The sequence below is a fragment of the Camelus bactrianus genome, chromosome 16, assembly GCF_048773025.1.
Source record: "Camelus bactrianus isolate YW-2024 breed Bactrian camel chromosome 16, ASM4877302v1, whole genome shotgun sequence".
Taxonomy (NCBI): Eukaryota; Metazoa; Chordata; class Mammalia; order Artiodactyla; family Camelidae; genus Camelus; species Camelus bactrianus.
The window spans coordinates 11240401-11258896 of NC_133554.1; the positions used below are offsets into that span (position 1 = coordinate 11240401).

Here is an 18496-nt window from a genome sequence, read left to right on the forward strand (position 1 = left end):
CTGACTTTCCTTCGTGATTTTGGTAATTATGTATGTGAGCTGGTAGAGGTCAGATGATGTGGGAAGTTGGAGGCAAGGTGAGGAGAGATAAATTTGGAAAAAATTGGTCCAATTAGGGCACCAACACTGGAGCTTCTGGTGCCTGAGAAGCTGCTCTAGGCATCCTAAAAGTCTGCTATGTTACTGGGGAAATAAAACAGATCCCTTGAGGTTTCCAAACAATGCTCTTCAGACCCATACTGGGCTGTGATGAAGTTTTTACCAGTTCTCAGCAAAATGGGAAAAGAGCAATATAATCAAGGTTTAATTTTTTCCACAGAACAAAATCTATTCCTTTGTATTATCCTACAAGTATGACTTTCCTTCAATTTGATGCTAAAAATTATCTTGTGAAAAGATAGTAATAAAGGATAGCTGTTTTGATTAATACTTAGGCATTAAAATAAAAAGTTGGAAACTTTCACAGTCTTAATTTTTTTTCCTTTTACATTTTACTGGTCTGTGAAATCCAAAAGTCTGGGAATCATTGAGTAGTCAAATCACTCATTTTATAGCTGAAGGAGTTAAAGCTCAGAGTAGGGTTATGAGTGGCTCAAGATAAAACCCCAGTTTAGTCAGACAGGACTGATGGTGGCTCTGTGCAGGGCATTCCTCCAACTGTCCCTTTCCTGTCTTTGTAGTGTCCTTAAGCAGGTTTTAATCCACATCAGCACCTTCCAAGCAAAGCAGATCCTGAAGCTTTTTTAATCATCTAGATTCTAGCCTATTCTCCCGAAGTACCCCCAAATCACTGGAACCTGGCACCTGACACCATTTCTCCCCTCCCATCCCTTCTCCACCTCAACATACCAGACCCTTAGCCCCACCCATGGCCTACTTCTGAGCTTTTACTTCAAAAATAGTTGGCTTTGGAGGAATTACTTAGATCCTGATACTGTTTCAAACCAATAATTATAGATTTTATTACTACTGTATTCATTGTATATATCTATTCATTGTCTCCATTATGCATGTATGTCTCTGCTTCCCCAGCTAGATTATGAATGCCTCATGAACAATAGTTATGCTTTACCTTCTAGTCCCTAGCACACTCCTACTCTATTAGGTATGCAAATACATGTGGAATCAATAATGAATAAGTTAACACAGTCTTTGCACAAGGAATGACTTAATAATTCCAAAAATACAGAAACTTCTTCATTAGGGTCTTCTTGGTTTACAAATGACAGTCAGGGAACCAGGGGCCTGGGCCTGGATGGGAACAAGGAGGAAGTCCTAGAACACCAATGATTTCTGGGGCTCTGATCAGTTTTATTTGTAAATGGAAGGGAAGAAAATAACAGGAAGTGGAGGCAAGAGGAAGAAGAAATGAAGAATTCTGAAGTGAGGAGAGGAATTCTGGAGTGACTCCACCACAGGCCTGTCCCCTGCCTCATCCCACGTGGCATCCTGTCCTCCAGCAGGAGAGTGGCCGGCCTGCACAGTGCAGCCTGCATTTTACCCTGTGGAGAGAAAGAAGACTGGCTCTTGCTTCCACCTGACCAGCTGCTTCCCTGCCCACATGACCCAGAACTTAGTGAAGCTTCCACGCAGAGCAACGCCCAGCATCCCCTTCATTCCCAGCAGTCTAATCTGTCCTCCCCTGGCCCCTCTGATTCTTCCCTTAAATTCCCTTGTCCATATTGTTCGCCCTCTTCCCCACTCAGTTCGCTTCTATATTTCTTTTTTTTTTTTTCTTTTTTAATAGATGTACTGAGGATTGAACACAGGACCTCCTGCATCCTAAGGATGCACTCCACCATGAGCTCTATACCCCCAACCACAGGCTTTTAAAAATTTATTATTATTATTTGCTTCCACATTTTCAAATCCTTATCTCCCTCTGAAGGAGAAGAGGACTGTGTTACAGGCCTGAGAGTTACTAAAACAAACAAACAAAACACCCAGAGGCAACCATTGACTTTCTTTCCATAATAATCATCAATGTCCCTTCTTTTGCCTGTGTTTTTAGAGAATCCAAGGCACTTAACTCTTTCTGTTTTCCAGTTTCCCATAGAGGCAGCCACTAATATTAGTTATACATCTAGTCTGAAGGTCAGAGAAGTTAAGTAACCATCCCAACATCTACCGCTGGTAAACCGACAGCTGGGGTGTCTGCCCAGATGATGAACAACACACTTATTCTAGAAAATGTTGCAGCCAGTTATGGAGAGAGGGCCCTGTGGCAGCCAGGTTTTTATTGCTTCACTGCTCCCAGGCCTACGGCTGACTGAACCGAGAGGGGACACGGGATCTGAGCTGAACCCAACAGATTCTCTACCTCAAGCACTTGGACTGGGACTGAGCCTAGCCCGGCTCTGTGTAGTTGCTTGGGAACATTAGCCCATAGATTCAGGGTAGACATGGTCCTGTGGGCAGTAGAGCAGAGAAAGCTGGTCTGCAGAGGAAGTCATACAGCAAATACAGCAAGAGAAGCAGAAACCTGCCAAGGAAAGCTTGCTGACGGTTTCCAGCCCTGCTTCCATGCTCTTCCTGAGGCCCAACCTGCACCCCTTGTGTGAGCTCAGTAAGACCCCTTGTCCTCTCAGAGTAAATCTCCTTCAGCTAGCTCAGGCTGTTCTGTTACTGCAACCAAAAGAGTTTGGTTTAACACAGAGTCAGAGGAAGAGCCAGATCCCGGCGTTCCAAGCCCTGCCACTAGCCCACATCTTTCTAGACTGTAGAAGACATCTAGGCCTGGCCTAGTGTCCCTTTCTCTGTCAGCACATCTTTCTTAAGACCCTGCCCACTAGCTTAGTCCCACAGGGTCCTCCTCACCAGTTCTTCATGCCCCCTGCTCCAGACACAAGCTTTTTTGCACAGTTGATGATTGAGGGAAGGTTGGGGCTCAGCAGTCCTGAAAGGAAGAAGGAGAGTACTGATGAGAGCACAGGGGACAGTCCCGAAGACTGAGGCAGTCACTGGCTCTCCCCGCACAGGCGTGTGCCGCCCGGAGGCTGAGTACTTCCAGATGGGGCAGGGCCTCCCTCCTAGAGGCCCACTGGGGCATCCATACAATGGCTGCTGGAGGTTGGGGGGTGGCCGGGGGTGAGGGTAGGAGGGACAGGAAGCCTGAGATTTGGGCTGGTTTACTACCATACTTCCTAGCCAGAGTAGATGGTGGTTCACCCCAAGGTGTGGAGGTTTCTAGGGAAAGCACAGAGACCAAGGTAAAGTCATGCTTAGGAGGGAGGCTCTTCAGGTGAACAAAGGAGGAGATAAGGGACAGAGTAATGGACCAGTGGAGCCTCCTGGATCAACTCTGAGTGGGGAGTTTATCCTTGGCCTTTGGTTAGACTACTTGGTGGTGAGAGCTGAGCTTTCAGGGCCACCAGTTTGGCATTCAGCACTGGTTCTATGAGCCTCAGTTTGCTCATCTGTAAAGTGGGAATCATACTAGTCTGTACTACATGGCAGGTTGGATGAGATGAGCTATGCATGTAAAGTGCTGAGGACATAATCCACTCTAGAAAAATGCTGGCTGCTGCTGCTGCTCTACTGCAGCTGGCTGTGCAGAGACTATCTGGAGCCTGCGGAATACTGTGGCAACTGCTATGGATGCGCAATTAGGGACACTAGTCAAACCCTCTGCTCAGTAAAGGGATTCCCTGACTCCTTGAGCCACCCCACCAGGGGCCATTGCCAGGCTGTGCGTAGGAAGGGAAGTCCTGTGCATAGAGCCTTGTCACCTCTCTCACCTCTCCCATCCCGGGGCTCCGGCCAGAGCTTGACAGTCCACGTGACAAGGGTTTTCCGTGTGGCTCTGGTAATTTCTGCACCAGTCGTGGCTGTTGATCTGGAAGATGCCATAGTCAAAGCTGCCATCTGTATTTTCATTTGCCTTTGTTATGTTGAAGTCACTTTCCACAAAAGCCAGGCACAGCCCTTAGAACAGGGAGAAAGGGGTTTCTAGAGGGGACTAAGCTGAGGGAGAAGGGAGATGTAGGAGAAAGGGAAACCAGGAATCAGAGGAAAGGAGCAAGGCCTGAGAGTCTGGATGGGACTTGCGGGCTACAAACACCCATTAGCTTCTCCTCTCATCCTTCAGTCCATTCATCCATCCACCAGCAAAACAGCCTATCCGTCCATCTGTCCAGCCATGCTTTCTGCCCTTAACGACCACCTAGTGTGTGCCAGAAACTGTGCAAAGCCCAGGGAGGGACACTGAGCTAGACCAAATGCAGATGCTGCCTTCAAGGCACCTATAGGATAAGAATGAAGATATATGCCTAACAAGCCCACAAAGCAAGATGAAAGGAGAGAGTGCTGTGAGAGAGATGTGCACAAATTCTGGGCAGAAGGGAGATTTCTCTACCATGGAGTAGGATGAAGCCTTTACACAGGCTGTTTCCTCTGCCTGGAATACTCTTCCCACAGATGTTTGGGGGACCAGGTCCTTTACTCCATTCAGCACTGCTCAGTGTCACCTCCTCAGAGAGGCCTTCCTTGACTTCCTCTTCTGTAACACAGTCACCCATCACTCCCCCTGCTTTACTCCACGCATGGAGGAGAGGGTCTATGCCTCCTCTCCATACAATACATTCATGGAAGTGTAATCTGCCTCCCTCCCAGATGGTGGCGCCTGGAAGTAGCTGCGCCTCCCTGCTCAGTCTGGGAGCCCCTTAAAGTCTGTCTCTTTTGACGCTGACTCCATCCAGGGCCCAGCCTGGACTTCTGCTGGAATATTCCCACAGAAGAGTCCCCAGGAGCCCCGACCTTGGCTCTGGGGCACCGCCTGGGTGCAGGTGGTGGTCTTCTTGAGCGTGTACTGGCGCCCACAGGCCTTGTCCTCCTCCACGATGCCCTTGCTGCTGACTGAGGGCACGCAGGTGTTGGCCCCCGAGTGGATGCCCAAGTCATAGGTGTACATCTGTTGCCACTCGGTCACCTTGATGGGTTGCTCGATCAGGTCATTGGTGGCTGAGGGGACACAAAAGAGAGGCAGGAAATTAGCTGGCCCAGGTGGAGCATCCCATCACCTGGCCCAGTCCCCATCTTCAGCCTTTCCTCTTGCCCTGTCCATCACCTCCTACCCCACCACAGCCCCAAGGGCCCCAGTGGGCTGTGGAGGAGGTGGGGTGGGAGGCAGAAAGGACCAATCCCAGGGAGGAACTGCCCAGGATGGGATGCCTGTGTGTGAGTCCTGGGCTTGGATCTCTGACCTCCAGCCCAGAGTGGGGCGAACCCGGGGTGGGGGGCAGAAAAGGGACAGATGCCCCAACCCAGCCCTGGGCTCCCTCTTCTGGCTGCCCCTGCCCGCCACCCCCAGAGCAGGAGAAGGCACTCAGGGCCTCCAGTAGCTTCTGGGGTCTCACAGACCCACCCCCATCCACTGGGCCCCCTGGAGAAGGCTGCGGAGGTGAGGCAGCTACACCCCAGGCGCTGGGCAGGAAACCAGGTGGGGCAGAGAAGCAGTCAGACAGGTTTCTCTGAGGGCCCCAGGCTCCCTCAGAGACTCCAGGACCTCACTTTCCTGCAGACAGGGCAGGATCCCAAGTGATCTCAGACAACCAGGCCCTGAGACCACCATCTCTCCAGCACCCCAGCTCCTGGAAGCCTTTCCCAGAATTTGAGTCCCACCGACAAGGTCCAATCTCAGACACATGCTACTGGGCAATTCAGTGCTCTAAACGTTCTTAGAAGCAATGAACAGTACATATATGTAAATTAAAGAATATATGTGCAGTTAAAAAAAAAAAAAGAAAAAGATCTATCAAGCATGAAAGACATAGAAGAAACTTAAAAGACATATTACTAAATGAAAGAAGCTGGCCTGAAAAGGCTACAAACTACGATTCCAACCAAACGACATTCTGGAAAAGGCACAGCTACAGAAACAATAAAAAGATCATAGTTTCCAGGGGTTTGGAGAGAGCAGGGAAGAGAGGAATGAACAGATGGAGCACAAGGGATTTCTAGGGCAATGTAATTATTCTGTATGATACTATAGTGGTGGCTACATGTCCTTATACATTTGTCAAAGCCCATAGAATGCACAACATCAAGAGTGAACCCTAATGTAAACTATGGACTTTGGTTGATAATAATGTGCCCATGTGGGTTCATCGATTGAACCAAATATGCCACATGAGGGAGGTTGAGGGAAGGGGAGTATATATGTGTGGGTGGGGAGGGCTATGTGTGAACTCTGTATTTTCTGCTCAATCCTGTTGTGAACTGCTCTAAAAGAATAAAGTCTATTAAAAAAATTTTTTTAAAGGCATACTATAGACATTAATAAAGACAAATGTCTTTACAATTTGTTACATTTGGGAGGAAGCAACATGTAAAATGTTAGACATTTTCTTCGCATGGAAAATGGAGAACTTAGACAAATCAACCTGCCACTTTTTAATGCCACCATGGTCCTTCAAAATGAGAGGTAAGACTGAGACTTCACAATTTTGAGAGTCAATCTCATGGAACTTGATGTGCAACTTCTGCCCCCGGGAACAAACCAAAAGCTATCTTGTAAGCAGTTAAGTGACAACTGCCAATACTTTTCTAAGAGCATTGCTTAAAATCAACTTTGGAAACATTCAGCCCCATAAAAATTTACCCAAAAAATCCCAGAGGGGGAGTGGGGAAGGTTTACCAGTTCGCATTTAATTTGGTTATTGCTGATTAAAGAAAGAAGAAGAAAAAAACAAACAAACCAAACCAAACCAAACCCTGGTATTAGTCAGACAGGCAGTGATGATGGTACCAACTAAAGGACATAATGTAACACGATGGACCAAAAGTTAATGACATAAAAGAAGCCATACTATGCATGACAAGAACAGGGACAGCCTGAACCACAAGCTGAGTTTGTGAGCATGTGCAGTTAATAACTCTGCTAAGCACCCTCAAGGGTACCTAGTATGACAGCTTATCACGAAGAGGATAAAGCTTTAAAGCAAAGGTTGGAACATTTTATTCAAGTGTCACTGACATTTTACTTAAGTGAGCACAATTGAGGCGATGTAGAAAACTTGCAGAATTAAGAGCTTAGAGAGACTGTCTAGTTTATCTTACAACTATATTAAACAGATTTGAAGCAAGAGTCAGGCATCATTAAAAGGCCAAGACACTGACATATGCAAAAGAGTATAAACTGTACAGGAATATAAACTGTACAAAACTACTTTGTCTCAGTAATAGTCAGAGTGGACAATCAGATTAGTTATCATAAAAGGGGCACTCAGTACCCCCCTAAGAAATAAGCAGAGTGCTCCATGCTTATCACCACAGTGAAACGGCACACAGCACTCACTCTAATTTCTTATCCTCCCCAGTTTCTAGCCAAAAAAACAAACAAAATTCACTCCTTATATAATTATTATTTTACAAAGCGAAGTGATAACACAAGTTCATTCTACCTTGCAAGTTAGTTCTTCCAACAGGCAATGTTTCATTAAAAAAAAAAAGTTAGGGAAGAAAAGAACTTAGGTTTTTAGTTTTTCTAGTTGGAAAAACTCCAACAAGGCGAACCCACTGGTTGTGGGAACTGTTACCTGGCTTCAAGAAAAAGTGGACCATGAGCTGACTCCATGAAGGTGGCATCTTCTACAGAGCTGACGGCGTGCACCCGGTGTGGAACACTGCCTTCGTCGTCTGCTAACAGCACGGCACCCCACCCAGCTACCCGGGCTCTTAACATTTCATACACATGCACGGTTTGTAGTTCACAGCACAGCTCACAAAAGAAGGGGACTGAAAATAATCTCTCAATGAAACATCCCACACATAAATAGAGTTGCCACCCTATATGAGGCATCTCAAGCTTTCTATATATTTAAAATAAACGTATTCTATAGAAAAGCACCAAATTTTAAAAATCTACCTATAAATATATATTCTTTTTAAAAACACTCACATACCAGGCAAAAAACCTAAGGCTGTTATATACATTCTCCATATGCCCCCCAGAGGCTGGTCTCGGTCTATCTGAAACACTAAGAGAAGCCCTTGAAACCAATATTATAAGCAGTACCTTACAATATGTGGTGACCAGAAGTCCTCACTCAAAATGAGGCTAACAGCTATTAGTCATGAAGTGTAGAGATGCTTCTAATTTCAGACTAGTAAAAACTGCAAACACACATCTGTAAAAAACAAATGAGTTCAACATCCCAAACTCAGAGACTGTCATGGACCTGTGCTGAGAGTTTCAAAGTTTACAACTCCAAGTCAGCAGACATGTATAGAACTTAAAGTGCTATAAAGTGAGCAGGCTAAAAGTGCATTAGAGTTTTGCATCAGCTTTGGTCTCTCTGTGGTTTTCATGCATCTGCACTGATGGGGAATTTTTTTACACTTATTTCTTTTTTTAAAACTATTTATTTATTTTTGCAGGGGGGGAGGTAATTAGGTTGATTTGGTTTTTCAGTGGAGGTACTGGGGATTGAACCCAGGACCTCGTGCATGCTAAGCATGTGCTCTATCTTGAGCTATACCCTCTACCCTATATTAAGTAAAAACAAACCAGAAAACCTTCACCTGTTCCCCACTCTCCCTTCCAGAGATGATGACTATATTAGACTTTTGACATAAGTGTGTATGTGCACATAGGAACAGTTTTATTTATTCACTTATCTACCTATGTATTGTGCTGTTTGTATTGTTCTACAATTTGATTTGGGGGAATTAAATATATGTTTTAAATGCCTTCTCATATCAGAATATAAAAGTCTGCCTCCTTTTCACCTGCTTAGTCTGAAGACGGCTGCAAGGGAGTGATTTCACATTCCCCTGTCGATGGCAGACATCCACGTGCTTCCCAGGGTTTTGCGATGACAGCGTTGCAGTGCGTAGTCTTGTCTGTAACCCTTGCACCGCGCATACATGTTTTAGGAAAGCACTTTGAACTGGATTCTCTGGGTTCAGGACATGCATATTTAAAATTACAATGGCTATTGCCCCAAGTTTGCCTGCAAAAAGTACTAATTTACTCTCCCCCCACACAAGAGTACAAAAGCATGCATCCTTGCCAGTATTGTATTGCCAAGATACATACCGTCAATCCAATAGGTGAAAAGTGTTAACTCCTCAGGTTCAAATCTTCATCTTCCTGATCACCAGTGATTCCAAACACCTTGCACTTTCTGTATTGGCTGGGTGTGTCTTCTTCTCTGTGAGGTGCTTCTTGCTAATCTTCTCTCAGTTCTCTTTTAGGTTGTTTTTTTATTGATTTGTAGGAGCTCCTCATCTACTGTGGACTTTGAAACACACATTGCCTCTTTCATACATCTCAGATATTTCCTCCAGCCTATTGCTTGTCCTTTACGATATCTTTTGAAATAGAGAAACTTTTAATTTTTATGTAAGCAGACTGTCAATCTGTCCATTTTTTTCTTTATGGTTTCTGCATTTTGGATTTTGCTTCAGAAAGTTTTCCCTGCCAGAAGGTCAGTTATAAACAATTTTCCAGACTTTAAAAATGCTTAGTTTTTAGTCCACCAGGACTTTATTCTTTGTGTGTGTGGCATGGTGGCAGCTCTTTGAAAAATGCTGTTTCTGGTGGGACATTCTGAGACCCCGCACCCCAGCCTTCCAGTCCCCTCCATCTGGAGGTTCTGTAGGCTCCAACAACAGGGTTAAAGTCCCTCCTCCCTCTCCCTAATGCTTCTCGCCTATTTTGTTTCTTAGTCACAAAGGCACCAGCCACCCAGCACCCAGGCCAGACACCTGGATCTTACCTGAGACTCCCCTTCTCCCCCAACCCCCACAGGCCATCCTAAAGACTCTCCTAAGGATCTTTGGGTCCTCGGGCTGGACAGTTCCTCACAACTCTGGGCTCCTCTAGTGTATCCTCCAATTTTGCAGCCAGAGTGATCCAAAAATACACACACACAAAACCCAAGACTGTGGTCATGTCACTTCCCTCCTTCAGTGCCTTCTGTGCCTTCCCATGGTCCTTAGGATAACGTTCTCATCTGTTCACCTGGCTTATGAGGCCTTGAGTTGGCCCCATCCACCCTCCGTAAACTTACGTGGTCCCAGGTTAGAGGCCACTTCTGGGAAGCCCCCCAACCCATCCATGTTAAGAGCCCCTGCTCTGGGCACCACAGCCCCTGCACCTCCGGTATCATAGCACTTCATTCTCAGTGAGATGGTGAGCTTCTGGAGGACAAGAATCAAAACTGCATCCCGTGTCCCACTGCATCCCCAGCGCCTAGACCCTAGCACAGAGCAGATGCTCCCTGAATAATCCTTGCTTCCCAGCAAGATTGAAGCAAAGAATGAAGCTGGGACTCTTGGTAGCTGGGCGACACAGACCCGACAGGCGGCTAGTATTTCTCCGTGGGTCCGTGGGGAGTATGGAGGCCAGAGAGGGGAAAAGGCCAGAGAGGTTGTGTCACCCCGGCTCCCAGCCGCTGAGCGCCCCCTCCCACCCCCGGCCGGTCCGCAGGGCAGACGGCGCTGAACATCGCCATCGAGCGGCGGCAGGGAGACATCACCGCGGCGCTCATCGCGGCTGGCGCCGACGTCAACGCCCACGCCAAGGGCGTCTTCTTCAACCCCAAGTACCAGCACGAAGGCTTCTACTTCGGTGGGTGCCGCCCTGGCCCGGGGCGGGGAGGTTGGGGAGGGGGTGTCGGGAAGGCGGTGCAGGGAGAGGTCGCCCCGCCCCATGACCTCTGCCCCAAGAGGTGCTGGCGGGCAGAGGGCTGGAGACCCTCCTGCCCATCTCTGCCGCCTCAGAGGCATTCGAGGCCCTGGAGGACAGAGCCAGGACTAGGGAGGCGGCAGGGGTGGATCTATCTGAACGGACCGGACCGACCGCCAGGCTGGACCAGAGAGGAACTACCTGGGGACCTGGGATGATGGGGGAGCCGGCATTCTGGGAGTGTCATCTGGTGGTCTTCGTGGGCACCCAGACTTTCAGCTGAGCAGCCCTTAGGGAACAGAGACCTGGGAGGGAGACCAAAGGAGAGCTCTAGTTTACAAAGCAGCCGACAGGTCCTGAGAAGGGATGTGACTTGCCCCAGTGTAGTAAGCAGCTGATGTAGGCATCCCGGTGGCCAGCTCGGGTGTCTTTTCCGTGTCCAGTGCCTCTCAGAACTGCCAACAGGTAGTCAAAAGTGAGGATGAGAATTCCCTGGCTGACACCTTAGGGAGTCCAAAAGCAATTGGAGTTAGGCCGTTTTGGGTGGAAAAAAAATTTTTTTTAATGTGTGATTTAGATATAGTGAAGTTCACCCACTTTAATGGACAATTCTGTTCATTTCCACAAATGCATACAGTCATGTAACCACCACTGTGATCAGGACAGGGAACAGCTTTATCACACTCAAAAATTTCCTGGTACAACCTTGTAGTCAGCTCCTCTTCCCAGCCCAGCCCCTGATGGACGATCACTGACCTGTTTTCTGGGTGGTTTTTAGTCAGCAGGGCTAGATGGGTCTGAGTGGCCTTGAGGACAGGGTCTTGTCCAGTCCATTGCCTGGCATCAGACCTGGTTGGAGCCTGTGTTGGGAACATTTGTCAGGTGGGATGAAGAGAGGGTACCGGGGGAGACTGGGGAGCAGCAGCAGAAGGCCTGCTGTCCAGACCTGGGTCCGTCCACGGCTACCATGTGTGACCCTGAGGGAGTCACCTGTCTTCTCTTTTCTTAACAAACCTTTATTGTTTACTGTATACACCACGTTTTGTTCTAGGTATTAGAAATAAATCTGTGAACAAAACTGAGATGTTTGCTCTCGTGGAACTTACATTCTAGATGGGAGAGAGACCATCAATAATAAACATAATAAATAAGAATGTTCTGTAATATGTTAAAAAAAACAATAAATGCTATTCAAAAACTAGAAAGTAAAGTAGGAAAGGGGAATCAGGAGTTCTGGGGCAGGAAGGAGGTGGGTTTCAACTTTAAATAGAACACTTAGGGTGATTCATTGAAAAGGTGACATTTGAGCAAAGACTTGAAGGTGGTGAGAGAGTAAATGATGCAGGTATCTAAGAAACAGCACTACTGGCAGTGGGAACAGACTGTGCAAAGGCCCTGAGGTATGAAAATGCTTGTGTGTGCTTGAGGAAAACGAAGAGGCCATTGTGGCTGGAGGGAGTGAGTGATGGGGAGAGGAGTAGATGATGTCAGATGTTGGGCCTTGTGTGATGTTATTGGAATCTGAGCTTTTATTCTGGGTAAGGTGAGCCTTATTTGTTAGCAGGATCAGTCTGGCTGTTGTTCTAAGAATCATGTTGGAGGGCCAGGGTGATAGCAGGGAGACCATCTAGGAGTTTATTGCAATGATGCAGCTCCAGTCTCCCATCCCTGTGGAAATGGTCTGGAGAAGCCTCAGTTCTAGGACTTGGGGGTCACCGCTCTGGTCCGTGAAAGAACCGAGTCTCCGTGCTCCCCCTCCCCTACGTGAGACACCCCTGGCCCTGGCAGCCTGTACCAACCAGCCCGAGATCGTGCAGCTGCTGATGGAGAACAAGCAGACGGACATCACCTCCCAGGATTCACAGGGAAACAACATCCTCCACGCGCTGCTGACGGTGGCTGAGGACTTCAAGACGCAGAATGACTTCGTCAAGCACATGTACAACATGATCCTGTGGAGGAGTGGCAACTGGGAGCTGGAGACCACGTGGAACAATGATGGCTTGACGCCACTGCAGCTGGCTGCCAAGATGGGCAAGGCCAAGGTGGACAAGACTGGGATGGGGGCTGTAGGCACGCTCCCCTAGGGGCCCTGCTGAGTGGCTGACTGCGCAGAGCCATGAGAAGCAGCACGTGGACCTATCTTCTCGACTTCAGTTCCTAACACTGTTTCTCTCCTGTCCTGGGACCTCCTTGCCGGAGCCCCAGTGGAAGAGCCTTAAGGCTGAGGATTCCTGTGCGGCAAGGCATCCAAACAGAGGCTGAGTGTCTGAGCCTCAGGGACAGGAGCCTCTCATGAGGACAGGAGCCCCAGAAGGCCTGCTCTGGATCCAGAGCCAATGGGCTGCTGCTCCCTGACTCTGGGGAGACCCCAGCCTGTCTGTCAGGTGGAAACCTTGAGCCAGGTCCCTAGCAGAGTGTGCGGCTGCTCATGGCCCTTTGTGCCCTTGCATCGTGGCTGAGGAACTCAAGTTAACCCGGAGCCTTGGTGAAGCCTCAGCTGGGTGGGCTCACATCTCTCTAAGCGGCCGGGACCACAGCTTGGTCCGATTTCAAGGTCAAGACTCAGGTTGGGGCAGGAGTCACGACTTAGCAAAGCCCGTCCTTGGCCTCCATATCGCAAACTCTGGGAGAGGACTGTGGCTCCTGGGAGGCTGCTGGAGGGCGCTGAGAGGTGACGGTGGGGGACTGTTGAGCAATGGCAGCTGTGCCAGCCTCAGGGCAGCTGGCGGGGGTGGGGGGCCGGAGGCGCTGCCCTGAGGGCCTTGGGTCCCGGCCCACAGCTCAGGGCTGGGCCCACAAGGGACCCTTTCATTCTCTTGTGGGAGGAGGAGGGGATGGAGCACACCTTTGACAGGAGGAATTGTGTGCCTGCCTCCCCCGTCCCCTGCCCACCCCAAGGACATGGCTTCCTGGGGGTTTGAGAAGTCAGATTTATGGTTGCAAGTGGGCTTTCTCCAAGGACTCTGAGGTGTGTGCTTTCCCTGGGGAGGGCCCCAGGACGAAGCCTCCCGCATGGAGCATGGCCCCACGCCCCCCTGGTTCTCTAGGGAATAGCATGTCCCCCACCCCCTCCCCGTGGCCAGGCTTGGGGAGGTGCCTGCACCCTTCCTGGCCCCTTCTCTCCTGCATTCAGTGTTCTTTGGAAACTTTTCTGGATGCTGCCCAAGTTGGCCACTGTGCTGGGAGCAGAGGGTGCAGCCATACTTGAGACACAGACCCTGTCCCTGGGCCCTCTAGGCTGGGGGTGCAGGAAGGGGAGACCTACCCTTTCCACAGGAGCTCCCTGCCTGGGCTGCAGAGACAAGGCTCCAGGTGAGATGAGGTGGGAACTCCAAGGGTCACATGAGCTCAGGGCTCTGACGCTGTCCTTCCTGACAGGACCCTCTTCCTGGACCTTGAGTTGGTGCCCCGGGAAGTTCTGCCCCAGTCCTAGGGTACCCGGGCTCAGCTGTCGGGAACTAGTGAGCTCTTCATCCTCCCTGCACTGTGGAACCGCTCAGGAAGCTCTACTAGATGCAGATGCCTGGGTCCCCCTGCAGAGATTTGTATGAATCTGTCGGTGGTGTGGGATTTTTCAGTGTTCCCTAGGGGCCCTTATTTGCAGCAGAGTGAGGACTGCTGACCTAGGGAGTGGGTCCCACAGGCCCCTCAGGAAGGCTGGCGGCTTGCATCACCCCCTGTCTGGCCAGAGCAGTGAGCCTCAACTGGCAGCGTCTTGACTGAGGGTAGGATGGGGAAGCCGGAAAAACTTCTGGCTTCTTCTCAATTCCAGGCCAAATTAGTTCTTAAAATTGTCACTTCCTGGACTCTTCAGGGAACGGACTCCCCAGCTGGTGCAAGGATTTGTGAGCTGACTGTGCAGGGCCTTCACACTTCTTGTCTCTGGTGCTCACAATCCCTGGTGATGGCAGATCAGAGAGCTTGGCACCCATTCCTCAGATAAAGCCGGGCCCAGGACCGTGGTGACATGAGCAGAGGCCCGACTCAGTCCACCCCTGGTGGGGCCTCTTTCCCTGCCCCGCCTGCCTTGGGCGGGCCCAGCTGTGTTGGCCCCAAGCCCTGTTCTGCAGCTGACAGTCGTTCCTCTTCTTACCCCAGATCCTGAAGTGCATCCTCAGCCATGAGATTAAGGAGAAGCGGCTCCAGAGCCTGTCCAGGAAGTTCATCGACTGGGCCTAAGGGTCCCTGTCGTCCTCGCTGTACAAGCTCAAAGTGGACACCACGACGGACAACTCGGTGCTGGAAATCATCGTCTACAACACCAACATCGATGTGGGTCTCCCGGGTGGGCTGGGGAAGGTGGCGGGGGTGGGACCCCATGCTATGAGCTGCACATGCCTGCAGCCCCCATTCCTGTGACTCAGTGGGCAGGGCCTGGGGCAGGTGCTGGGGCCACTTGATCCCAGGTGACCTGGTGGTGGGGGTGTTGATCTTCTCCATCATGTTCCTTCTCAACTCCTCTTACTGCTTCTGTATGATCGGGGCTTACAATCCCTTCTTCCCCCGAATCTGGCCCCAGATGAGTGTCAGGGAGTGCATAGCTGATGCAATCAGGGAAGCCTTTCTGTACAGGACTGCATGATGTCTGAACCTCCCTTCACCATGGGATTCCCAGGATCCTAAGGTTTTCACTTAGGAAGCTCCAGACTTCCAAAAACATTGTTTATGTGATGTTCAAAACAATCTGAACACCTTCCCCAAACTCACTGGCTTTTCATTTTTGAATTCTGTAGGTTAGATCCTCAGGGCCTAGGCGTTAAGCATTCAGTGCGGGTGGAGCGGGCTGTGTGGTGGTGTGTGTGCATGTACGTGTCTGTGTGCACGTGGGCCCATCCACACTCACGGGTCCCCGTGCTCCTGGGCTGGTTCCTCAGTGATGCGCTTAGGCTCGCTTATGTCCCCAGAGAGCCAGGACCATCTTGGAGTTTGAGAAAATGTTACCAGAATGGCTGAGGAGCAGATTCCGGATGGGCGAGCTGTGTAAAGTGGCCGAGGAAGATTTCCGACTGTGTTTGCGGTAACGGAGGGAGAAGGGCCCTTTGCTTGGTGCTCCTTGGGTGGGTGAAGAAAGATGAGCTGGTGGATGTTAGACAAATGGGGCTGCCAATTGCTTGCCAAACCACAGGGCTGTTCTGCCTCCTCAGAAGACAGAACCTGCTCTTCCGGGGTCCCTGGACCTGGACAGGCTTCCTGAGTTTCTGAAGGAAAAGGGAGGAGACTCTGACTTTTTGGAGGTTCCTTAGAAGAGATTTGCCAGCCTGACACTCTTTGCGACCCAGGGGACCACGGGCACACTTTGTTACTGGCAAATGGAAAGCGAGACAGTTGCTTTTGGCAGATGTCAAGCTTTTTGATTTTTAAAAAGTACTTGCACGTGACATGGCCAGCTTTTCTGATGGCTCTACCTCTTCCTACCCTTGTCCGACTGCCTGACCCTGTGGCCTGTCTTCTTGGAGTATAACTGTGCCTTAACCTACTTCTCTGACTGAAATTCCACCCCCAGTCCCCGCCCCGGGAACCATCATTTTCACTATAATTGTTACCCTAACAAATCTCTCTAATTTACACACCCTCGCTCTAGACATGTTCTCTAAGTGTGAACTGCAGCCAAACCATCATCTCCAGTTACAGTCCAACACCTTAGACATTGCCCACTCTTTTGGGGTTTGAACCGTAACCACCTTTTTAGTGCAGCCTTCACCGTAGCTGGACTTCATGCCCTCACATCTTCTCCACCTGGGCCAGCATCTCCCTCCCTTCCACCCTCCCTTCTTTCCTCCCTCCCTCCCTTCCTTTCCCGTGGACTGTTTCCCCTCTCTGTCAGGCACAGCTGCTGCTAGCTGACAATGTCCCCTTTATACTCTGAGCTTCTGCGTCCCACACCCTCGGAGGAGACTGATCCTGGAGGACTGGGAAAGTGGGGAAGTGGGCAGGTTTCAAGCCCAAACAATGCTGATATGACCATGGTTGGGGGGTGGCAGTGCAGGCAGGAGTGCTCCCGATCCCTGGAATGGACAGAAGGGGAGCTGTCGAGGACACTGCAAACTCTGTGCTATTTGTTTGCATTTAATGAGATGCAGTTAGAGAGTGGTGAGAATGATTATCACACCCACAGGATCAACGAGGTGAACTGGACTGAATGGAAAACTCAAGTCTTCCTCAGTGACCTGGGGCCCGGGAGAAGGACAGGTACTACTGCTGTCTGACCATCTGATCCTGGGCAAACCAAGTTGGAGGGCCCTGATTTCCCCCATCTGTAAAGTGGGAGGGCTGAATTAATCCCTTCCAGCACTATCATTTTATAACCTATCTGGAATAATTTCTAAAAATCAGGTGGTGGACTGAGACCTGGAAGCACACCTTGCACAGTGCTGTATTTGTAAAATGGTGGGGGTTTTCTTTTCAAGCAGATTTCAACAAACTCCAAGATTCTCCCGGGAGCAACAGCAAAACCACCCTCAATGCATTTGATGAAATCGATGAATTTCCGGAAACGTCAGTGTAGAAGCAGAACCCAGAGCTCGTGTGCGAGTGGGCTGTCTGATGCTGCAGGCTGGGTCCTCGACTCGGTGCTGAGGGCTTTGCAGGGTGATGGAGCCTAGCTCTGCTAACAGAGACAAGGAAGGCACCCTCATGCTGAGCAGGTGGCTGAACCCGGGGGCAGCTGTCAGTTTGCCTGAGTGGGAAACACCCTGGATTTTGTCACTCGGCAAAGAATTTGTATACACGCACGGCCAGCAGTCCTGACCCGGGAGTCCCAGGAATCCCGAATTTTGATTGAAGTCCGTGTGTTCCCCAACTTCAGGTCGATGTGGCTGGGAGAGAGGATTGGCAGGGAAAGGGCAGGGGCTGGAGGAGCAGGGAGAGGACTCTTCCCTCCTGCAAACATCTTGACATCTCCCACCCCAGTGAATACATTCCACCATTTCCTGTACTGTGACTGGGTCTCCTGGATTTAAGGGACTCTCAATCCCACCCCAGAATATGCAGGGGACTGAGCTAAGCCCTCATTCTGGGGCCAGAGGGGAATGATCTTCTGGAACCTTCAGGGAGCAGGAATTCATCCTTGGAATGAGTAGCCTTGGTACTTAAGGCTCAAACTGTCTCACACTGAGAGATGTTTTTAGTAGAATAATTAACACGGGGTTTTTGTTTTCAATAGAGAAAGATCATTTCAGTTTTGCATGAAAATTACTTCAGATGAAGTATGTGATTATTAAAAGCTGAGAAATAGATTTTAGGATTTGGGGCTGGATGTAAGTATTATATACTTGGCCTTGGGGTGGCCAGAACAAGGACAAAAAGCGTTTCTTTATGCACATAGAAGTCCACATGAGACACAGCAGGCAGGGCCTGCAATCTGAGTGAAAGATCTTGGCTCTTTGCCTTGTCCCAGCCCTGCTACAGTGCGTGCTTCCACGCTGGGATTGTGGCTTTATCCGAAACAGAAACGGCAGCTGCTCTGTTTACGTGGTCTTGAATCTCAGAGGTTACTCCTATACATCAGTATTTCTCATTGGAAGAATTTAATAAAATACCTGAAATGCTCTGGTATTAGCTATTTTTGTTAACTGTGAATTTTGAAGCAGAGGAGAAGGCGTATGAAAAAGCTGCAGAAGCTGGTTGAGCACTTATTAGGGATGTTGTGAAACATCACAACTGGATGAACTTGAAGGTCCTCTCGGCCTGGAAATCAGCATCCTGCATCTGGAGTTACCTACTTGAAGTTATCCTGAAAAGGTGTCCCTGGTTTGAAGGGCAGCTGTTTGGAGCCAGGGCACCATGGAGCTGGGAATTCAGAACTGTTCTGATTCAGATATGAATGGATAAAGCCGTATGGCTCTCCATTTCCCACCTGAACAA

At 49.5% G+C, this 18496-nt stretch overlaps 1 long non-coding RNA gene across 1 annotated transcript; it reads right to left on the bottom strand.

Annotated features, from left to right (window-relative positions):
• Positions 1-1072: 1072 nt before the first annotated feature.
• Positions 1073-17928, bottom strand: LOC123619318 (uncharacterized). The gene is made up of 5 exons (XR_012499445.1): positions 9038-17928; positions 8015-8126; positions 3738-4959; positions 2818-2896; positions 1073-1502 (listed from the first exon to the last, which is right to left on the bottom strand). It is a non-coding gene; the product is annotated as an uncharacterized LOC123619318 (long non-coding RNA).
• Between the last annotated feature and the right edge of the window lie 568 nt (positions 17929-18496).